The sequence below is a fragment of the Arvicanthis niloticus genome, assembly GCF_011762505.2.
Source record: "Arvicanthis niloticus isolate mArvNil1 chromosome Y unlocalized genomic scaffold, mArvNil1.pat.X SUPER_Y_unloc_1, whole genome shotgun sequence".
In the NCBI taxonomy this organism is placed as follows: domain Eukaryota; kingdom Metazoa; phylum Chordata; class Mammalia; order Rodentia; family Muridae; genus Arvicanthis; species Arvicanthis niloticus.
Window position 1 is genome coordinate 1,225,017 of NW_023044978.1, and position 24,163 is coordinate 1,249,179.

General features: G+C 33.7%; 1 long non-coding RNA gene across 1 annotated transcript; it reads right to left on the bottom strand.

Annotated features, from left to right (window-relative positions):
- Positions 1–15,996: 15,996 nt before the first annotated feature.
- Positions 15,997–17,723, bottom strand: LOC143433925 (uncharacterized). The gene is made up of 3 exons (XR_013070059.1): positions 17,568–17,723; positions 16,457–16,522; positions 15,997–16,286 (listed from the first exon to the last, which is right to left on the bottom strand). It is a non-coding gene; the product is annotated as an uncharacterized LOC143433925 (long non-coding RNA).
- Between the last annotated feature and the right edge of the window lie 6,440 nt (positions 17,724–24,163).

The following is a 24,163-nucleotide window of genomic DNA, read 5'->3' on the forward strand; positions in this document are numbered from 1 at the left end:
GAAAGTACCTCAATCAGAATATAAAACCACTTGATACTATTTTTTTATATATACAAAACAGGGAAATTATCAGGATACACACAACCTACAACTTATGAACAAATCATAAGTATGTTTTAGAGAAGCAAAGATATAAGATAAAATCATGTTTGTTTCCTGGTAAAGCCAAGTTCTGTTTTTCACAAGACCTATTTATATTATCTGCAATTCATCATTGATTCTATTGTGAAATTATTACAATTATGACTTTAAGCCAATATCAAGGAACTCTGTTTTAGATCAAAATCTATCATAGTAAAGAGAGAATTCAAGATAAAATACCCACTTACAACATGATGCACCCTTGGAAAATGGGTATTTTCAGTTCTCATGTTAACTCATGCTGACTGATACATTCCCTAAAGACTTCCACATATTGTTAGTGAGCTATACTTGTTTTCTACCCAAGAACAACTCTTTAAGTCTTAATAAAAAGTTAAATTTTAGTCAAGGAATATATCAGGTGTCAGAAAACTGTAGGGCATGTGGGTACCACATTGAATACATCCAGTAGTTTTTCAAAGTTTCCATAGTCATACAAAACTATACCCACCCATTTACTGTTCTAACATGGCCAGAAATGTAGGTGAGTAAGCTGTACTATGACCCCCTCTTGGAATAATTTGTTACCCACTGGGACTCACAAACTTTTTCAAGGGTACTGGCACAGGACCCTTCATATCTGTGCCTGCACCTGGTGCAGCCCTAAGGCTCCAGCTCTGTACTGAACCCCCCAAAACCCAGAGGAGGCTAGACTTCCAAAAGCTGTAACACATAAGAATATAGAATAATAGTATCACAGGATCTCAGGAACTTAGGCACACCAGGATTTCAGGAGGTAAGAAGTAGCCTGACTCCCAGAAGCTATCACAACCAGGGTCTAGGGATCACAGGATCACAGGATCACAGAGACAGCTGGACTCAGAAGACTTCTGACACAAGCAAGATAACAAGAAAGACAGGCTCCAGTCTGAGATAGTGAGTGAAGGTAGCTGTAGAAATAATCACATGGCAAAAGGCAAGTGCAAGAACATAAGCAACAGAAACCAAGATGACTTGGCATCATCATAACCTAGTTATCCCACAACAGAAGTCCTGAACACCCGGTGACACCAGAAAAACAAGATTCAGGTTTAAAATTACTTCACATGATAATGATGAAAGACATAAAGGACATAAATAAGCACCTCAAAGAAATACAGGAGACCACATGAAAACACGTAGAAACCCTTAAAGAAGAAAGAAAAAAATCGCTTAGAAAATTAGAAGAAAGCACAACCAAACAGGTGAAGGAATTGAACAAAATGGTACAGAACATAAAACCTGAAATATAAACAATAAAGAAATCACAAAGGGAGACTACCCAGAAGATACAAAAACTAGAAAAGAAATCAAAAGTCATGGATGCAAGCATCACCAGCAGAATACAAGAGACAGAAAAGAGAATACTAGGTGCAATAGATATCATGAAAAACAAGGACACAACTATCAAAGAAATACAAAATGCAAAAAACTTCTAACCCAAAACATCCAAAAAACTTAGGACACAATGAAAGACCAAACCTAAGGTTAACCAGAATAGAAGAAAGCAAAGATTCCCAATTTAAAGGGCCAGTAAATATCTTCCACAAAATTATAGAAGAAAAACTTCTTTAACCTAAAGAAAGAAATGCCTATGAACATACAAGAAGCCTTCAGAATGCCAAATAGACCAGATTAAAAAACAAATTTACCCACCACATAATAATCAAAACACCAAATGCACAAAACAAAGAAAAATTATCAAAAGCAATAAAGAGAAAAGTCAAGTCGCATGTAAAAGCAGACCTACCAGAATTACACCGGACTTCTCACAAGAGAGACAAAAAAAGCCAGAAGATATTGGACAGATGTCATGCAGACAATAAGAGAACACAAATGCCAGTTCAGGGCACTATAACCAGCATAACTCTCAATTACCATAGATGAAGAAACCAAGATATTCCATGACAAAGACAAATTTACACAATATCTTTCCACAAATCCAGCCCTATAAAGAATAATAGAGGAAAACTGCCAATACAAGGAGGGAAATTATATACTAAAAAAGCAAGAAAGTAGTCTTCCAAGACACCAAAAAGAAGATAGGGCAACAAACAAAATACTGCAGCTAATAACAAAAATATTAAAAGGCAACAATCACTCATTGTTAATATCTCCTAACATCAATGGACACAATTTCCTAATCAAAAGACAGAGACTAAAGGACTGATTATGAAACCAGAACCCAGCATTTTGCTGCATACAGGAAACACACTTTCATGACAAAGACAGACACTATCTCAGAGTAAAAGGTTGGAAAACAATTTTTCAAGCAAGTGGCATCAAGAAACAAGCTGGAGTAGCCATTCTAATATCAAATGAAACCAATTTTCAACCAGAAGTTATCAAGAAAATTAAGAATAAACACTTCATACACATTAAATGAAGAATCAACCAAGATGAAATCTCAATTCTGAATGTCTATACACCAAATGCAAGGGTACCATATTCAATAAAGCTCAACAGAACACCTTAAAGCTTTAGAATAAAAAGATCAAATGCACCAAAGAGGAGTAGATGGCAGGAAAAAAAATCAAGCTCAGAGCTAAAATCAACCAAGTAGGAACAAAAACATATATATATATATATATATATATATATATATATATATATATATATATATATATATATATATATAAAGAATCAATAAAACCAAGAGTTGGTACTTTAAGAAAATCAACAAAATAGATAAACAATTAGCCAGACTTATTAGAGGGCAGAGACAATATCCAAATTAGTAAATTCAGAACTGAAAATAGAGACATTATAACAAAAACTGAGGAAATTCAAAAAGTCATCAAAACCTACTACAAAACTATAATGAACAAAACTGAAACATATGGATAAAATTGACAATTTCCTAGATTGATAGTAGACACCAAAGTTCAGTCAGAATCAGATAAATCATCTAAATAGTCCTATACCCACTAAAGAAATAGCAGCAGTCATTAAAAGACTCAAAACAACAAAGCCCAGTACCAGATGCTTTTAGTGTAGATTAATATTACATCCTCCAAGAAGACCTTATACCCATTCTCTATAACATATTCCACAAAATAGAAACCAAAGGAACACTACTCAATTCATTTGATGAAACCATAATTACACTCATACCTAAACCACACAGAGACCCAGCAATGAAAGAGAACTTCAGACCACTCTATCTTCTGAATATTGATGCAAAAATACTCAATAAAATTCTTTCAAACCATATCCACAAAAACAAAAAAAAGAGTTGTCCACCATGATCAAGTAGGTTACATCTCAGGCATGCAGAGATGGTTCAATATATGGAAATTCATCAACTTAAACTACTATATAAACAAACTCAAAGGAAAAACACCACATGATTATATCACTAGATTTTGAGAGTGCATTTGATAAAATTCAAAACCCCCTCAGTGTAAAAGTCCTAGCAAGGTCCATACCTAAACATAGTGAAAGCAATATTCAGCAAAGCAGTAGACAACATCAAACAACCAAAACAAACAAACAAACAAAAAAAAAAAAACCTAAGAGACAACTTAATACAAAATCAAATTAGGGCAAAAACTTGAAGGAATCCCACTAAAATTAGGGACTACACAAGGCTGCCCACTCTTTCTGTATCTATTCAATAAAGTACTCAAAGATGTAGTCAGAGCAATTAGACAATAAAAGGAGATCAAAGGGATAAAAATTGTAAAGAAAGAAGTGAAAATAGCACTATTTGCAGATATGATAGTATACTTTAGTGACCGCAAATTTTCCACAAGAGAACTTCTAACCATGATAAACAAATTCAGCAATGTGGTTGGATATAAAATTAACCCAAAGAAATCAGTAGCCATCTTCTACTTAAAGAATAAGTAGGTAGAGAAAGAAATTTGGGAAATGACACCCTCCCAGCACTTGGGAGGCAGAGGCAGGTGGATTTCTGAGTTTGAGGCCAGCCTGGTCTACAGAGTGAGCTCCAGGACAGCCAGGGCTACACAGAGAAATCCTGTCTCAAAAAAAAAAAAAAAAAAAAAAAGCCAAACAAAACAAAACAAAAAAAAAAAACAAAGAAAAAAACAAGAACAACAAAAGAAAAGAAATAAGTCTATAAAATAACTTACTAGCAGTTCAGACACTGAAAAAAAAAAAAAAAAAAAAAAAAGAAAGAAATCCAAGAAGATCTTAAAAGATGGGAAGATCTCCCATGCTCACGGAATGGAAGGATTTATATAGTAAAAATGTTTATTTTGCCAAGAGCAATCTACAGATTTAATGCAATTCCCATTAAAATTACAACTCAATTCTTCACTGAGATTGAAAGAGCAATTCTAAAATTCCTTTGGAATAACAAAAAAACCAACCAACCAACCAAACAACAACAACAACAAAAAACAGGACAGTGAAACCTATTCTCAACAGTAAAAGAACATATGGGGGAATCACCATCCCTGACTTCAAGCTCTACTACAGAGCAGAAGTAATAAAGACTGAAAGGTATTGGTACAGAGATAGGCAAGAAGATCAATGGAGTAGAATAGAAGATCCAGAAATGAACCCATGTACCTACAGTCACTTGATTATTGACAAATGAGCTAATACCATGCAGTGGAAAAAAGACAGCATTTTTAACTGGTGGGCCGATTGAACTGGACATAAAGTACAATATTCAAGTTCAAGTGAATCAAGATCTTCAAAGGAAACTGGACATACTGAAACTAACAAAAAAGAAAGTGCAAAAGAGCCTTCAACATATGAGCACAGGGAAAAAAATCCTGAAAAAGACACCAATGTTTTATGCTCTAAGTCCAAGAATTAACAAATGGGACCTCAGAAAATTTCAAAGCTTCTGTAAGTTGAATGACACTGTCAATAGGACACAATGGCCACCCAAAGACTAGAAAAATATATTTACCAATCCTACACCTAATACAGGGTTAATATCCAATGTTTACAAAGAATTCAAGAAATTAGACTACAGAAAATCAAATGACCCTATTAAAAATGGGTAACAGATCTCAACAAAGAATTTTTACCTGAGGAATGTTGAATGGCTGTGAAACACCTAAAGAAATGTCCAACATCCTTACTCACCAGGGAAATGCAAATCAAAACAACCCTGAAATTCTACCTCACACCAGTCAGAATGAGCAAGTTTAAAATCTCAGAAGACAACTAATGCCTGCAAGGATGTGGAGGAAGAGGAACACTCAACCATTGTTGGTGGGATTGTAAGCTACTACAACCACTCAAAAAATCAGTCGGGCAGTTCCTCAGAATATTGGACATAATATTACTTGCTGATCCAGAAATACCACTTTTTGGCACATACCCAAATGATGCTCCAACACCTAGCAAGGATTTATACTCCACTATGTTCATAGGTGCCTTATATATATTAACCAGAACCTGGAAACAACCCTGATGTTCTTCAATACAGGAATGGATACAGAAAATGTGGAACATTTACACAATGGAGTATTACTCACCTATTGAAACAATGAATTCCTGAATCTCTTAGGCAAATGGATAGAACTCCTAAGTGAGGTTACCCAATCACTACGGACACACATCATATGCACTCATTGATAAGTGACTATTAGCCCAAAATCTCCCAATACCTAAGACATAACTCACAGATCACATGAAGCCCACAAAAAGACCAAAGTGTCAGTTCTCCTTTAGAAGGAGTAACAAAATACTCACAGGATTAAATATTAGACAATATGTGGGGCAGAAACTAGAAAAGATACCACTCAGAGACTGCCCAACCTTGAGATCCCTCCCATTTCTTGTTAAAATCACCATATGAAAACACTCTCGTGGATGTTCAGAAGGGCATGGTGACAGGGGCCTGATATACTTGTCTCCTGAGAGCCACTGCCAGAGCCTGCCATATTCAGAGGCAGATGCTCAAAGGTAACCATTGAAGTGAACATAGGGTTACCTGTGGAGGAGTTAGCCAATAGACTGAAGAAGTTGAAGGGACTTGTGTCCCCTTGAAGAGAGCAACAGTACCAACCAACCAGAGCTCCTGGGTCTGAACAGCTAGCCTGAGTCAACACACATGGAGGAACTCATGCCTCTATATCTATTTGTAGAGGAGGATAGTCTTGTTGGACATCAGTGGGAGGGAAGGGCCTTGCAGAAGCAAGGGGATAGTAGGCATGATTATTCCTGTTATAACAGCTTTAATTACATTAAATGCTAGCAGCACTGCTTCTGCAATTGCTGTGACACAAAAAGTTAAGACAGCTACTTTTGTTACTCATTCAGCCAAAAACAATTATTAATGTGTTGAATACACAGAGATTTTAGATAGGAATTTGGAAGAATGGATTTATGCTTTTTATCCTCTTCAAATTATTGGAAGAAGGTTTAGAATTTAAGGGTAAGGAGCCATCTCAAGTGTCATCACAAATATTGGAGTGTCATTGGAGTAGTGTTACTTGTAAAATCTACAATAACTGTCATTATAATTAGAACAAAGTTTAAAGACACCTGTAAGGCATTTGGCATAATCCTCCCACCTCTTTGACTGTTTTTACTTTGCATAGTGAGATTGTGAATTTAAAGAATGCTGCTTTGTTGAGCTTTGATGCTGCAGATAATGTCAATAAAATTATTCATGGCCTGAGGTCAGTATTTCCATTTTGGTCAAGCTTCAAGAGTGGCATATATAGCTTGATCACGTAACTCATTTTGTCCTGGAAATATTGTTATTCTTGCTTATTGTGGTAAAGATTGTCTTTAACAACATCAACATGTTTGCAGTCAAAGAAAATGGCTTGACACAGAAAATGGACCTCTAGACAGTTATTAAATAAACAGGGTGGCAAGCTAAGGTCAGGTAAAATTCTACGCAGTGCCTTACCAACCTAAGAAAGAAATGCATTGCTTTGGATAATGCATATTCCATGATGGGTAAAAAAGGCATTCTTGTCAGGATGAACTAAGACAGGCTCAGTCTTGTTAATGAAATAAGAAAAGGCAGAAAGTCAGAGAACCTTTGGGGCTGCTTGGCAAGTATCTCACATGGGCCAAGGACAAGGAAATGGGCTGCTTCACGGGAATATGACATTGGCCAAAAATAAAGAAATAGGCTTCAGGGAGGAATCTGACATTAGGCTAGAGCAAAGACGTATTTTTCAGGAAGAAATCCAAATATTACATCAGAACAAAGAGGTAATTTCAGACAGGAATCTAAATTTTAGGCTAGGACAAGGAAGTAGCCTTCAGACATGAAAATGAGGTTGGGCTAGGACAGAAAAGTACGCTCACATACTTTGATAAGCCTCTAGAAACAGTGATCATGGAAATGTTCATGTAATTTTTTTTAATGGTTTGTTGTTTCTTTTACTATTTGTGTTTATTGTATTGCTTGTTCCTTGACTATTTGAAACTGTTGTATTGCTACATCCTCAACCTAGAACTGACCTTAATACATGCATATAATCAAAATGATAGAAAAGCATAAAGAAAAAGGGGTAATGGGATAGGTGGCCCTAGGAGAGGGAAATGGGGAAAAGGATGACATTTCTATTGTAAATAAATATAATATCCATAAAAATACAAATTGGAGGAGGGGCAATGAAGGACTATTAGAATGCTGACTGGGAAGTTGGACCAAACTGAAAAGAAAGTTAAAAAATAATAATTTAATAAAAACATAGAAATTACAACCTAAGAAACCATATGTTCTTATTTGGCTTCCCAAAAGAAAGTATTCTATTATCTTTCCAGCCTGCTAGTGTTTATCCTAAATAGTATTATCCTCCAAATATTACCTTCATAGACTATTTATATAATGATAAATACAAAATGAGTTAAGCCTATAATAAGAAAGAGTATTTACATTACATCTTCAACAGAGGCCTGAGAAGGTTAAAAAAAGATTATCTGACTTTGCAGCATAAATAATAAAGACTTCAAAAAAATTAGAAGTGGCAGATACAGCTGATTACCTGTATACACTCCAAAATTTTTTCTAACATGGAAGCCCCAATATATAGTCCAAAATCCCATAATAAAAGACATATATTTTGTGAAGCAGGGAAAATGATAGACTTGGTTATTTCGCATTGGCATAGTTTTGAAGTCCACTTTCCTGCATTTCAAGATGGCATTATGTCTGCAAAAATATTAAAGCATTGTTTCTTCCTGTCCAGAATTTAGCTTTTCAGAGTCAAAGCAACGGTAAATGGAGGCTTTCCTATGATCATCACATTCTTCCAAATCAAATCTCTGCTTCCAGAACCTGTTATGTGTCAATGATGAAAAAGTGTGAAATTAATATAATATATCTTTAAATGCCATATTCTGTAAGTGTGTGAAGATTTGGAAGACATTATCTATTCATAAATTAGCTAAGAAAGCAAATATTACCTGTTTCTAGTTACTAGGTCCCTGGAAATTCCAGGATAATTATTTCAGTGATCCAACAAGTGATTCCAGTGATTCCAAATCAGATCCAACAAGAACATGATTTTGATTTGCTGCCTAGTAATGATTTTTAGTTAATTATCTTAAACAGTTTTTATTACTATCCATTAAAATGACTTATTAAGCCTTTTATTTTTAAAAGAATTGAATAGTCACAGTAGCTACTTAATAGTAACAAGAATAAATCCTAAACATGTATCAAAACACAAAGTTTTATAACAATAAAAAATTAATTTTCATTAGAATACAAACTTCTGTATCAATATAAAAATATATTTCAAATCTGAATCAAAATATAAATATTTATTAAAATATATTATGGCTATAAAATGGTTTTATTTAAGAATACCACCATTTGTTGTTTAACTTCTCATATTATGATATCACATTTTTAGTCTTTTCAATATCCTTCCCAGAAATAAAGAATGAAAGGATAAATAAAAAATAAACCAATATAAATCCCTGATTCCAAGCTCCCTGAATTATTTCTTTCCTCTTTAAGACAATAATTAGTATAAACTGTTCTTCAAAATAAAAACATATCTATAATTTATAGCCAAAAAGTGGTTGGGATTATGTTCTTCTTATAATGGCTTTTTGATGAATTGGTGTGAAGAATTATTTTCAGAGTTCTAAAGAAAATTGGGAAAAAATGGTCAAGTCAAAACAAAGCTATTTGGCATTATTTCTTGTCCAGTCTTAATGTTTTAAAAAATGTCAGGGTTTAATTGAGGTCCTGAATGCAAGTTTAAAGAGGAGGAGATTAGAAATCTTTCCTGGAGCTGTTCTGGTAGCAAGTCTCTTGAAACAAACACTGTTGAGAAATATCATGCAGGAAGCTTAAACAGCAGGTCATTTCAGCATTCCCAAGGGAGAGTTTTCATAGGCCTAAATTCCTGTTCTTTATTTCTATAGTACATAAACCTTAAAGCCAGTATTGATTTTTTTTAAAGACATTAGTATAGATTATGCAAGGTGCACAGCTCAATTAAGGGTCAATTTTTTTTCTCTGAGATTTTTGTAGGATGGAGTAGCACATGTGTCTTAGTTTATTCTATGAACCCCATAATTTTACATGCCAAATTTGTGATTATTTTCCCTAGTATCAATCCTGCAAAGACAGGAGAAAAGCCCTGCATTGACAGCTTCCTCCAAACCCAGCTTTACTAATAAAATATTTATCCTGACATCCTGATCTTAAAAGAAGCAGGTTTTTGTGTCTGTCCCAGATCCTGAAATTATTTTTAATGAATCTGAGGTGCCAAATAATCTAATGTTGAGGTGCAAACCTGTTGTAGAAAATTTTATGTCCAATTTAAATTTTTGACCCTGTCTGATTCATTCAGTTCCCAGAAGAAAGCCATATTTATTTATATATTTAATAAGCCTCAAAATCATAGGAGCTGGCTATAAATCTACCCACTCTGCCGTTTTCCATTCCTATTATTAAGCATTTTCTATCAATATCCCCAGTGTTATTACTATTTGTCTTTCACCAGGGATTAACTTATACACAACTGGACTGCATCAAATTCACATTCCTTTGAGTTCTAATCCATGCCATCATTCTCTTGCCTCCCAGAATTTTTTTTCTGTTTTCTGCTTTTTTAACTAGGCAATTTTATGCCCACATACCTCTAATCAGTCCAGTAATTGGTTATAGCCAATTTAATTTAACTGATATTTTTAATGAACTGGAAAAATTAAGATAACAAAAATATAAAGGTGTAAATTCGTTAGTAAAACTAGCCTTGCCATTTGAGTATAAAATTTTACATTATAAATCACACCAATAGACCAAACCTCAACATGGATACTTCCTGATTGTAAAACTGGTTCATTTTGTTGAAGACCAAGAGAACAAGGTGGGATGGCATACTAACCAAAAGGTGCTGAAATGCCACAGATTTTACATTCATCCATCAAAGACGTGATATATTAATCTGATTTTTTTCCTTAAAGATGCTTGTGTTTGATGCAAACTCCATCATTCACCTGAAGAAACGTATTGTGTGTGTGTGTGTGTGTGTGTGTGTGTGTGTGTGTGTGTGTGTGTGTAAGTTATACATGCAGTAAATATCAGGATCCTCCTTCTTACTGGGCCGCATGTATGAAGGTGAATAGTCTTCTGAGAAGGAAAGGTTGATTGAAAGAAAGTGAATGTTGAGAAGGAGTTATTATTAGCAGGGTGTGAATGAAAAATACCATGAATCAATACAAGGAAAACTTCATGCCAAAGCAAGGCTAAAATTTCAATAGCCTTAGGATGGGAAATAGATATGTGGGTTACAACAGATATCTGCACAGTTGTAATACTAACAGCCTATGTCTTTGTGTCAATTATTTGGGACCTACACTATGAACATTTAATAATTTCATGTTTAAATTTATGCCCAAAAGGGAACACAGTGGATAAACTAGAATTTGAGTATGATGGAAAACAAGAATATATGAAGGTGACATTGATTAACAGTTTTTGAGTGGTGATAATTGTTTTATCATCCTATCTTCTGAAATCAAGGTAAGGCTTCCACTGAATGAATTGCAAAACCAAATTTTTAATATATTTTAAATTACTCTTTGTCATTTCCATAAGATGACTTAGGCTAAATGCAGGTAATATTATGGGAGTGCCAAACCAATGATTGGTCCAGCTAAAAGGCACATAACTGAAAAAGACTGGAAACGTACCTGAAACTGACTATATAGCCATGAACCAGATATGGGATTGCCCAATGTTCTTGTTATAACGAAAAAAAAAAAAAAAAAAAAAAAAAAAAAAGCCAGTGAAATGAATCCTAATATTATAATGTTCTTCATTCAAACAGGAACCTAGCATATTATTCATTACAGAAGATATATCAAGTTATTAAGAAAACTGATAGAAACTCAAAGTAGAGATCAGAATTTCTGAAAAGAGAAGAATGAGACCAGAGGTGTGAAGTCCACTGAAAGAAAACTCACAGAATCACCTGAACTAGGCTCTTATTGTCCAACAAAGGCTGAACAGACAATGATGGAGAAGCTCTCTCTCTCTCTTTCTCTCTCTCTCTCTCTCTCTCTCTCTCTCTATCTCTATCTCTCTGTCTCTCACTCTCTGTCTCTCTCTTTTTCTCTCTCTTTAACGCTCTTTCTGTCTCTATAAATATATCTATAACTACATTTGGCACACATATTTGTGTATATATGTATACATGTATGAATATATGTGTATGTATACATATCTACACATTTACATATTTATATGTACATAGATATACAAATATGTATATATAATATATAATATATATATATATATATATATATATATATATATATATATAGAGAGAGAGAGAGAGAGAGAGAGAAGTAAAAGAGTTAGAGAAGAAAGGCAGAGACACACAGAGAGATAGAAACAAGCAATTTAAAAATAGAAAATATAGTAATGTGATGATTTATATAAATAATTTAACCTCAAGTCATGGAATCATGGGAAAAGTTGTCACAGCCTCTGTGTTGTGGAGAGGCAAATAAGCAATGCTTAATGTAGAAATAGTAGTTCTGAATACAGATTAAGGTGGTTTAGAGCACAGTATTTGCCACCTGCTCTTCAAATAGCAATGGATACAGTCCATTTGCAAAGAATGATAATTGATAAGTTAAGAAATCTACTACAGAAAAATGGTATAATTTTAAAAGAATACATTACACATAGCTTCAAATCAAGACAAGCTTCATAAAGTTCAAAATAATTTCATAATAAAATCTCAAAAAATAAAACAAACAATATGAATGAATATAAATATATATGAATATATATAAATAATATATTTTACTTAATATATAATGAACATATACATTAATGTTTAATGAATATATACTTTTATAAGATTAATTATATATTAAATATATTATGAATATATATATATACATGGTTGTTTTAGTTTTTGAAACTAAACAAAATATTGAAAATTATTATTTTATTTAAATAATAATTTTAATAATAGTTTATTATTGAAAATAAACTATTTTATTTTGATATATATATTTATTATATATATGACATATATATCATATATTACATACATATTGTATATGATATATATACATACATATTAGTATATATATGTATATGTAAATACATATATATATATATATCACTGACTGTAACTGATAATGAAACAAACTGAAAATAATATATAAAATACACCAATGAGGCTACTGATTCAATTCCATTTATTCTTTTTCTGTAATATTTGAAAGTATAGACTACTAAAGTAGAATATTGAAACTCATAGAAAGTCATAATAAAATTTGAATGTTATACAATAACTTACATTAGAGATGATATAAACCACAATCCAAATAACATAAATTATACAAGATCTGAATAATATCTGTTAAAAAGCATTTCCCAAGGAAGCAGAATGTCAAATCAGCATTCCTTTTTCTTCAGTCTAACTTTTTAGTAATTTATAATCTTTGTATTTATTAGTTCATCTATTTTATTTTAAAAGCATTTTAATATTTATTAAATTAACTTTTACTGTGTGTGTGTGTGTGTGTCTGTGAGTGTATAGTCTTCATGTATACATACATTCCAGAATGGTTGGAGGCACCTCACTATTTCTGATAAAGAACTCTAGACCTATGCAAGAGTTGTCAGTATGCTAAAACACTCAACAATTCCATCTGCACCCAGCAATACTAATACCAAATACACTAGAATAAATACATTGTTGTCATTCCCAGTACTTACAATGTAGGCTTATCTTCAATAGAAGTGTCTTTATATTGCCACATAAGACCATTATAATTCCATAGTTGGTGGCCTATAATCAGCTATAACAGTTTTGCATGCATCCAGGTAGGTCCCAATTGTTACTATAAAGGTGAATGAAATTTCTATTAATGTATTTGCTCAGTAAACCACTAAATAGTCATTATTTTCAGGAAATGTTAGCTCTAGATGTTCAGCTTTGTGCTAAGAAGGACATCACTTAGTGAAGTATTTCAAGAATTATACCTGTACCCATTTTTGTTATCTATTTCCTGTGTGAAAATGAATATAGAATTAGCTATATTCTTATTCTTTCCCATTCATTATAATTTCTATATCTTTTGAATTGAAATTTTAAATAACTTTTTCTCCTTTAAATTATTTTATGTTTGTATATTTTAACACAGGAAAATAAAAATATACTACTATAAAAAATGGCCAAGAAGTGTATTTCTTACAATAAATTTGAGCATGTTGATCTGCTGTGGCATGGACATCCCTTGACTCTCTACATACTTACCTGTAAAATCTATTCCAAAATGGTGGTTGAAAGTGTCAGTCTATACTGGCACAGAGCCAGAATACTGCGTTCCAACAAGATGTATCAGTTTCTGTTTGAAATATAGCTTTCTGTATCTACAAGTTGAGTAAAATCCTAAGCTGGTTTCCCAGGGAGGGCCTAAGTTATAATACCTTTTACAGAGAGGACTGTCTGGTAATGAATGCTTAATTGACTAAACCCTCCTGTCTTTTAAGTGTTTCATTATTTGGAGATCATTTTGAGGCTACATGGCCTGTGGTCATTTCCTCTACCTCTGGAGGGGCTAGGGCCATTGTCACCTTATGACAGAATGACACAAATCTATGGAGGCCTCTTGTCAGGAACCATGAGTCTGAGAGCATGGCAAAATACCTGCCATCTGTCAGGGTCACCACATTCATAGGGTTTTCCAGCTTATGTTCCAACTGAAACCAGGCTGCCTCTCCCAATCCTACATATGTAGATGAGTAAAGTATAAGTATGTTTATTAACTGTTTGTCTACTGAAGAATATTTCATATCTTGGTACATTTTCTTGGTATCATGGATGTTTTCTTTATATAGATGGGCATTTTCTTTTTTTTTTTAATTTCAAAGGAGTGAGGAATCCAATGCTTTTTACACATTCATTCATTTGTTCATTCTTTCACACATTTGTTCACCTGCCTTACTTTCCAATAAAAGAAGGATTTCTCCAGCACATGGCCACTTTTCCCATCTGGCACTTTCACCTATGAGAATAGGGGGCCCACCTATTTCACAACACCCCTTTCCTTTTGAAATCACTACATTTCTTGGCACATCATCACTGACTAAAGCCACACACGGCTATCAAGTTGGAGCAGGAGTACCTACATGCAGACATAAGAGACATATTAATTCCAACAAAAGGTATTCAGGGGCCAAAACCAAGCTTTATTTTTCTCATATATTATGGGTGCATGGTCCTGTCCTTGTATGCTTCCATATTGTAGATTTAATCTTTGTTTGGGCTCAAGGTCTAGATTATTGTACACTATTTGTAGTTTATTAGAGTTCCTCTCTTGGGAGACTTCCACAACCTTTCATATAACTCTTTCCAAAGACATTATGAAACCATGCCTTTGGCATTGGCTCTCTGGATCTATTGATACAAGAGCTCAGTGCATAATCACTAGAATCTCATTTCGACAAATGAATGCATCCTGTGAGGATTCAAGGAAGTTGAAATAAGCAGGCAATCCTTCAGTATGCATTTATGATTTCTCTGAGGCAGATAAATATATTTCACAGAAATTGCACTTTTATAGGCTATTCATATGCTACAGGAATGATTCTGACACATAGTAAATCATTACAAATGCATAACTAATCTGTATTAATTTGACACACGGGTACCTTTTTTCAAAATGTGACCACAAGTGAAGTTACAGACTTGTATATTTAGATTGAGATGATTATATACATATATATGTATGTATGTGTACATGTATATGTGTATACATGTGTATTATGTGTATATGTATATATACATACATGTATATACATGTGTACATACATATATGTGTATATACATATACACATACATACATATATATGTATAAATACACCTATATTATATATTATATATGTGTACATATGTATATATAATATTATGTATCTGTGTATATATAGGTGTATATATAGAGAGAGAGACAGACAGAGAGACTGAGTGACAGAGAGACAAAGAGTAGAAAGAGAGATAGATATATAACCTATTTTTAGAAATTCATTAATTTTATAAAAGGGTAGCTCTTACTAAAAATTCATGGATTAAATATGTTACTTTTTCTAATTAAAAAAGTTCATGTAATTCCTGTCACTTTAATAAACATTGTAGACAGTAATAATTTCATGCTATAATTCTTACATGAAATTTTGAAATTTATATTCAGTGTGATTGTGGCATTTCAGTTATAAAATTTAACTGGATCTAACTGATAAATACTAAACAATTTGAATTGAATTTTTTATTGTGATTTTAAATGTTATTTCATGCAATATGATTTAGCAAATACACATAATTAATTATTTGAATATAATTTACAATATGTATAAGGAGTATCAGAGTGGACTTTGTCTCATAAATAATACTCATTTACAAAAATAATGATTTGAATTAATTCAATATTTTATTGGCTGGTTCTGCTGGTACTGCCTGTTGCAACATTCATAGTCTGTATCTCCCAAATCTTAATGTTGCCAAATAGATTTCTGAAAGACAGGAAATTTTTCATTTGAGGCATTTGCCATTGTATGAGTTCTTGATCAACTAGCATGTGCTTATATATGACTACTGACTGTGGGAATGCAATCATCACAACATGGTTGAAATCATTGACAGAAAGATGCACATCATTGTTCTTGTTTGACTGAGGAGTTGTTCTTAGCTTTATAGTAGATGTAAACTTTGATGGCTTTCATTTGACGTTATCTGCAAAATAAATTTCAACTCTTTACTTTTCTAGAAATTGGAATAACTTCCTCCTTATTTCTTCTTTATGATAATGGGCAAAATTACCACAAGCAATGCTGATGGCATGGTGTGCTAGAGTATCACAGATACAAAGTGAGAAAAAATGAAAACCATTTTTATCGTCTTACCTTGAGAAGCTATGTGGTATCCTCCAGCAGTGTCTGTGATTCTTATGGCAAAGTGTCCTCCATTTGCTTTTCAGTTAAAACAAACAAACAAACAAACAAACAAAACATCAACTCACACAGAAAATTGGATTTGGGAATAATTGAAAATAACCCAAATTTTTCAAATCAAGATGGTCATAAAGTGAAAAATGGCTCAAATTAGAGATATAGCAGGCAGTGAAAGAAGATATAAGTGGAAAAGTGACAGATGTTTAAAATAATTCATTATTTGTAAGGTGGGCATTTCCTGTACATTAAACTCACTTTTTCAGCAAAGTCAATGTCAATGGAAAATATTACAAGATTGCAAGTCTAGAAAGGGCTTCTTAAAACATGACTCTAATATATTTAGAAAGAACCTCAATCAATATAGGAAACCAATTGAGACTATCTATCTCTATCTATATATCATCTATATCTATCATCTATATCTACAGAAAGAGAACGAGACAGACAGAAGGAGAGACAGAGAGAGAGACAGAGAGAGAGACCAGAAATTTTCAGGGAACACACAATCTACAACTTATGAAGAAATCATAAATATATTTTGGAGAGTCAAAGATACAAGATAAAATCATGATTTTTTTTTTTGACAAAGCCAAGTTCTGTTTTTAGCAAGACCTACCTATATTATCTATAATTCATCATTGATTCTATTATATAAACATTTACACTTATGATTTTAGTCCTATAGCAAGGAACTTTGTTTTAGACAAAAAATTATCATAGTAAAGAGAGAATTCAAGAGTAAAATACCCATTTTTAACATGATGTACTGTTGGGAAATGGGTATTTTCATTACTCGTGTTAATTCATGTCAAATGAGAGGTTTGCTAAAGACTTCAACACATTGTTAGTGAACTATATTGTTTTCTAACCAACAGTAACTGTTTAAGCCTTAATAAAATCAAAAAATGTGTCAGGTGTCAGAAATCTGTAGGGCATTAAGGTACCACATTAAATACATCCAGTATCCAGTAGTCTTTTCAGTGTTTCCATAGTCATACAAAACTATACCCACCCATTTACTGTGTCATGTTAATGTTAATACAATCACCTATAGACAACTTACCTGTAATAAAAATTTTATGATGAAGAAAATGAATGCAAACACAATGCTCCCAAGGAGGATAAACTCAAGGTTCATGGCAGCTCACTATTATCTATATTAATTTGAAATCTGGCAAGAGAAGTTAGATCAATCAAACTGGAACAGTCTTTTGTAATATATTTTCTCTACCCTGCCTGATGATAACTGGTGTGAGCTGCTTGCTGCCTGGCCTTATATACCAGACTAGTGAGGTCATAATATACCATTGTGTACACAAGTGTGACCTCGTAATTACCCTAAGACCAACCCTGGTCCACAGGAAGGCAGATGAGTCCTGGTTGTCATCTTAAACAATGTAGGACAGGTTCAATATGATGGAAAGGGAGTAAAGTGTTATGGGATACCATGTGAAAGATGCTTAAAATGGCACAAATCATAAACACATGGATTGAATGTATCATATATAATTACTAAGTCCCTTTTGCTCTTTCAAAATTCTTTTCATTTCTGCAATATCCAGCATTCATTTGAAGAAACAGACACACAAACACAGATCCGTATATATACCAACACCAAACACACACACACACACACACACACACACACATTCACACATGTACACAAACATATTTGGAGTTGGAGTTACAGTTATACTTTTATAGGTATAGATATAGTTATATTTTTAAAGTTATATTCAGGTCCATTTGTTTCCAAGAATCAGTGTTAGTGATTTATGGGTCTGGAGAAAATGATGAATGGATCAGTGTAAATTCAGCTTGTCATAAAAGGAGGCAATTGCAAGCTAACAAGTGACTGAGCTACTTTTGAACTGACCCTGTGCTCAGGGACAAGCTTTCATGTTTTCTCTATGATTCTTTGAGTTCAAATTATTCTTTTAGGGGTTAGAGTATTCTTTGTCATATATAATACATAATCGAATATGGTATTTTTCTTCAAATCCTTTATTTTTCCAAAGAACTTTCAGGAATGTCAATCATCAAGAAAAAAAATGCAAAAAAAAAAAAAAAAAAGTTACAGCTGAGTGTTCTACAAAGGTAAAAACCTGTGTTTACAGAATTTACATGAAAACAGAAATGTGATAAACAGGTTAGGAAAATGATGAGAATTTTCCTTGACTATTTTTAAACAATTTTTTCCTCCTATTTATTGATTTCATCTGAATACGTTTCTATTGTTTTTTTCCAAAACTTTTTTGTGCAATGAGCAGTATTATTTACTTCTGCAGGTTTTTTTTTTTTTTTTTTTTTTTTTTTTTTTTTTTTTTTTTGCCAGTGCTATGCCAAAATCCCTAATTCATTTACATAAAAATTATACACTACATTCCTTTAGTAATGGATTCCAAGTGGTCAAATCTGTATTCTAATCCTCAGACCCCATTGTTGAGTAAAAACTTGTTTACCCTTCCTAATCCAGTAGACACAGCTATTCATCTATTTTGTCCTTTATATTTTTTATATGCATAACCCATTCCTTAGTAGCAAAGACCAGAGTTCCTATACTTTCAACTATTTTAGTCTCTAAAGGAACAAATCTTGAGTTTTTTGAAACTTATGTTTCAAATACATTGTGTAACAAATTAATCATTCTAAACATGCTATAATTTCTAAGCGATCAGTTACTGCATTTTGGCAAAGTATTCCATCATTTGCATTGTATAATGCATTCAGGGAGACTATGTTCTCAAAGTAAAATCTGTGTCATGCAGTAGAGTACACACTTATTTTATATATGACACATTTTTCATTGACATAAAACTACAGAGATGTTTTGTCCTACAATCCTCACTAATTTTATTTTTTCCCCACTGTACACTATTTTCTTGATGAGTTTTATTTTTTCAAATTTAAAACTGCAGTTTATTCCTAAAAACAGAGATGTAGGTCTTAATTACATACTTTGTTCCCCTCCCAGTCATACACATCTCCTTGTTCCGCTTTCATAGTATTTGGTGAGCATCACTTCTTTTGTATTTTTCATCATTTAGATATATATCTTTTAAATAATCATTTTTATTTGTTTACAATTTAAATGATATTCCCCTTTCCAGTTACCCTTCCATAATCCCCCTTCATTCCATGCATGCCTTTCCCCATCCCCTTTGTCTCTTTGAAAGTGTTCTTCCATCCACTCCTACCTCTACTCTATCACCCCTACCATTCTCTGGCATCTAACCACTGCAGACCAAGGGCCTCTTCTAACATTGATGTGAGATACACATTTTTGGCTACATATGTATCTGGAGACATGGAGTTCTCTATGCATACTCTTTGGTTAGTGGGTTTACTCTCTGAGTGCTCTGGGTCTTCTGGTTAGTTAATATTGTTCATTCTATGGAGTTGCAATTCCCTTCAGCTAACACAGTCCTTCCCCTTATACTTCCATTGGGATCCCTATGCTCAGTCAAAGGATGGCTATGCGTATCTGCATGTGTGTTTGTCAGACTCTGGCAGAGATGCTCATGGGACATCTATAACAGACTGTTGACAGGAAGTGCTTCTTGGCATCATCTATATTATCACCACATCAACTGCAGAATTTGTTATCTATTCATCACTACATCTTAGTCATTCTTACTGGGGCAACATAAACTTTTTTGTTAGGTTTCATTTCAGTTTACTTATTATTAAGGGTGTTTATTAATTTTTTGTCTGCAAATGGGATAGATCCCTAAGCGAGGGGGTTCCCTGGATGCCCCTTTCTTCAGTTTCTGTTCCACTTTTCTCCCTGTCTTTCCTTTGTGCATGAACATTTCTGGGTTTAAATTCCTAAGATGAGTTCATAGCCACATCCCTCAACTAGGGGCCATGACTATCTACTAGAAATCGTCTCTTACTGATTCTATTTTTCTTCTATTGTGAATTTTTCTATATTTTTTATTAATTTAAATTTTATTTAATCTATTTTTACAGTCCAGATTCTATCACCTCCTCATCCACTCTGTAACTATTCTACATTCCATACATCTTTATCTCCCCCATCTCCATGATGATGTTTCCATTCCCACCCCTCCACTCACCATACCTCCCCTCTCCCTGAGGCCTCCAATTTCTTCAGGTTTAGGCACAGCTTCTCCACAAAACCAGGACCCAGCAGTCCTCTGCTGTATATGTGTTGGGGTCCTCATATCAGCTGGTGTATGCTGCCTCATTTCTCTAGTGTATAAGAAATCTTTACTTTCCAGGTTAATTGAGACTCTTGATCCTTGTAAATGGTCACCCTCCCCTTCAACTTCTTCCAGGTTTTTCCCAATTCAACCAAAGTGTTCACCATCATTTGTCCATTGGTTGGGTATAAATATCTGCATGTGACTCAGCTGATTGTTGGGCTTTCAGAGCCCAGTCATTATAAGCCCAGTTTTGTGAGCACTCTATAGCCTCAGTAGTAGTGTCAGGCCTGAGGACCTTCCCTTGAGCTAGATCTCACGTTGGAGCTGTTGCTGGACCTCATTTTCCTACTAATATTTATAATTATAGTAGAAATGTAAATGAAAAATATGTTTTTAGTAATTAGTCTGCTCTTTACTCAGTTTATTCCTTGCTGTACATGAGTTTTTCAGTTTCATATTGCAATTATAATCTTTACTAAAGTTGTTATACATATCACTTTCTGGTCTCTATCAATGAGTTTTCTACCAATTTCAAATATTTTTGCCTGAAATGGAAGGTTCCTATGTTGTTTTTTAACTCAATATTTTATTTACATTTCAGATGCCATCTCCCTTCCCCATTCTCCACCTCCAGTTAATCCCCTATCCCATCCCTTCCCCCCCCCCTTTTTGACTTTCTACTGTTTAAATTATATGCAAGGATTAGGGTTGAGGAACTAGCAATTCAGTAAATGCAAATAGTCAAGGAACAAGCATGACAATAAACCCAGAAAGTCCAAGAACATTCATGGCACTAACCAGAATTCTGTGATTATTCCTTTGATCACTATTTCTAATGGCTTATCAGGTATTTTGGTCAAAACATCTGAGCCTAGTTTTCTGTCTTATCCCAGGGTCATTTTCATACCTGAAGCCTGCTTCTTTGTTCTAGCTTAAGATTTAGATTTCTGCCTGAAATTTCATCTTTGTTCTAGGATAGAATTTAGATTTCTGCCTGAAATTTCTTCTTTGTTCTAGGCTAGAATTTATATTTAAGCCTGAAATTATGTCCTTGTTTTAGCCTAATGTCAGATCTCTGTCTGAAGTACATTTCCTTGTACTTGGCCTATGTCAGATTTCTTCTAAGCAGTCTATTTTCCTGTCCTTGGCTAATGTCAGATTATTGCCAGGCAGCCCCAGAAGCTTTCCACATCTCTTCCTTTTTATTGCATAAACCAGACTGAGCTGGTATTAAGTCATTCTGACATGAAAGCTTCCTTTACTTATCATAGAATATACATTATCTAAAGCAACACACTTCTGTCTTAAGTTAATAAGGCTCTGTGTAGACTCTTACCCATCCTTGGCTTGCCAGCCTGTTAAGTTAATAGCTCTGTCTAGAAGTCTATTTTCAATTTCAAGTCATTTACTTTGGCTGCCAGCCTGTTGATGTAGTTAGAGACAACCTTTACCAAGATGGGCAGGAGAAACAGTATTCCCAAGACAAAAAGGGCTAACATGATTAAGCTATATATGCCATTCCTGAAGTTTGACCAAAATGGAAATACTGACCTCAGGCCATGGATAATTTTATCAGCATTATCTGAAGCATCAAAGCTCAACAGAGCAGCATTGCTTAAATTCACAATCTCACTATGCAAAGTTAAAACAGGCAAAGAGGTGTGAGGATTATGCCAAACACCTTACAGGTGTCCTTAAACTTTTTTCTAATTATAATGACAATCATTGTAGATTTTACAAGTAACACTACTCCAATGATATTCATGATAACACTTGAGATGGATTTAAACTCTTGAACCCTGAACAACTTTCAGATAATTTAAACAGGTTATAGACCATCAATCAATATTTCTAGACATGTACATAATTTTTTTGTCTACTCATTACATTAGTAACATTTTAATTTGCTGGATAGTTAACAAAAATAGCTGTCTTAACTCCTTGTGTCAATGCTATTGTAGAAGCAGGGGTGCTAGCAATTAATAAAATTAAAGCTGTTATACCAGCAATACTCAAGCCCACTACCCTCTTGCTTCTGCTTAAAGCCTAATTCACTTCTTCAGCACTTTCAAGCTTTTTTCAGAGAATCAATGTTTTCTAATCCTCAGGGCAGTAAGACAAAAGCTGGTTGATAGACCCCCATAACAGACATGCATTTCTTTAACACACTAACACAATTAGAAATTATACAGTCAATAAAACTTACAATAAATATTATAGAAGGGACAATTTTAACTTGACAATTAAAAGAACATGAAAACATGCACTAACCATTGTTTGAAATCCAGATCATGTCCCAACTTTATGTTGCTATGATAATATCATAGGGAACTGCCACTAAATTCCAGATATGTCTCTGAAAATGTCAAGATCCAGCCTCTCAAATGTAGACTGTTATTGCCAATATTGGATTCATTTCTAGACCAGTACATGATTGAGTCCTATCAATAGATGGTCCCCTTTAAGAAAAATACAAGAGACATTATAATTTCTCTTGTTGATTGTCCGTCCCACAAGGTCTAAAAACTTGAGCCAAGGCAGCTCATCCCATCTGGGATTTAGGAAGGCAAAGGTGGGTCAGGAACATATGTCCAATACAGCTTCCCAATCACGTTTGTCAAGGCAGTCAACTAGGTCACCGGTGAGCATCATTCTTTGTCTCAGCATCACCATATCTCAACAATCATTCTGGCAGCCACCATGTTTCTATAGCATCCTACAAAAAAAAAAAAAATGCCCTCTTCCTCATATTAGATACCTGGTCAAGATCATGCCATTTGTCTGTAAGTGGATCCTTTCTTTTCACCTAGGCAAAGTATGGCTAGATGAATGGTGCCATAGACACTCAGCAGAAAGTTCCTTGGCATTAATCTTTTTAAATTTATTATAAAAAGACTTTGATTTAAAAAATATGTGGTGTTCAGATATTTACCTTCCTCTTTTTTATTTTATGAAGATTGTTTTAAAGTTTTATGGGCCCTTTTCTCAATACCTTGTTTTAGAGTATTATACAAAATCCCCATAATGGATTATTGAAAAAAGTCTCAACTGCTTTACTACAATTGCCAGAACTATTAATTGATTTTTTAAATTTGATATGTTATTTATTTACTTTCAAATGTTGTACCCTCTCCCACTTCCCCCACCCCAAACCCCTTGTATCATCTTCCTCCTTCTCCTACTTTTATGAGTGTGTGCCCCCACCCAAAAACCCATTCACACCTTCCTGCTCTCAAATTGTTTAACACTAGGTAATCTAAAATTTCATGGACCCAGGCTCTGCTCTTCCACTGATTGTTGACATGGCCATCCTCAAATACCAATATAGGTGGAGCTCTGAGTGCCTTCCTTTGGTTTCCAGGCTAGAGGTTTAGACCTGGGAAATCTGGTTAAGTATTTTGTTATTCATTAAAAGTAGGACCACCACACCTACACTTTGGTCTTTCCTTTTTTTTTTTTTCTTCATTTTGAGCTTCATGTTTTCTATGCT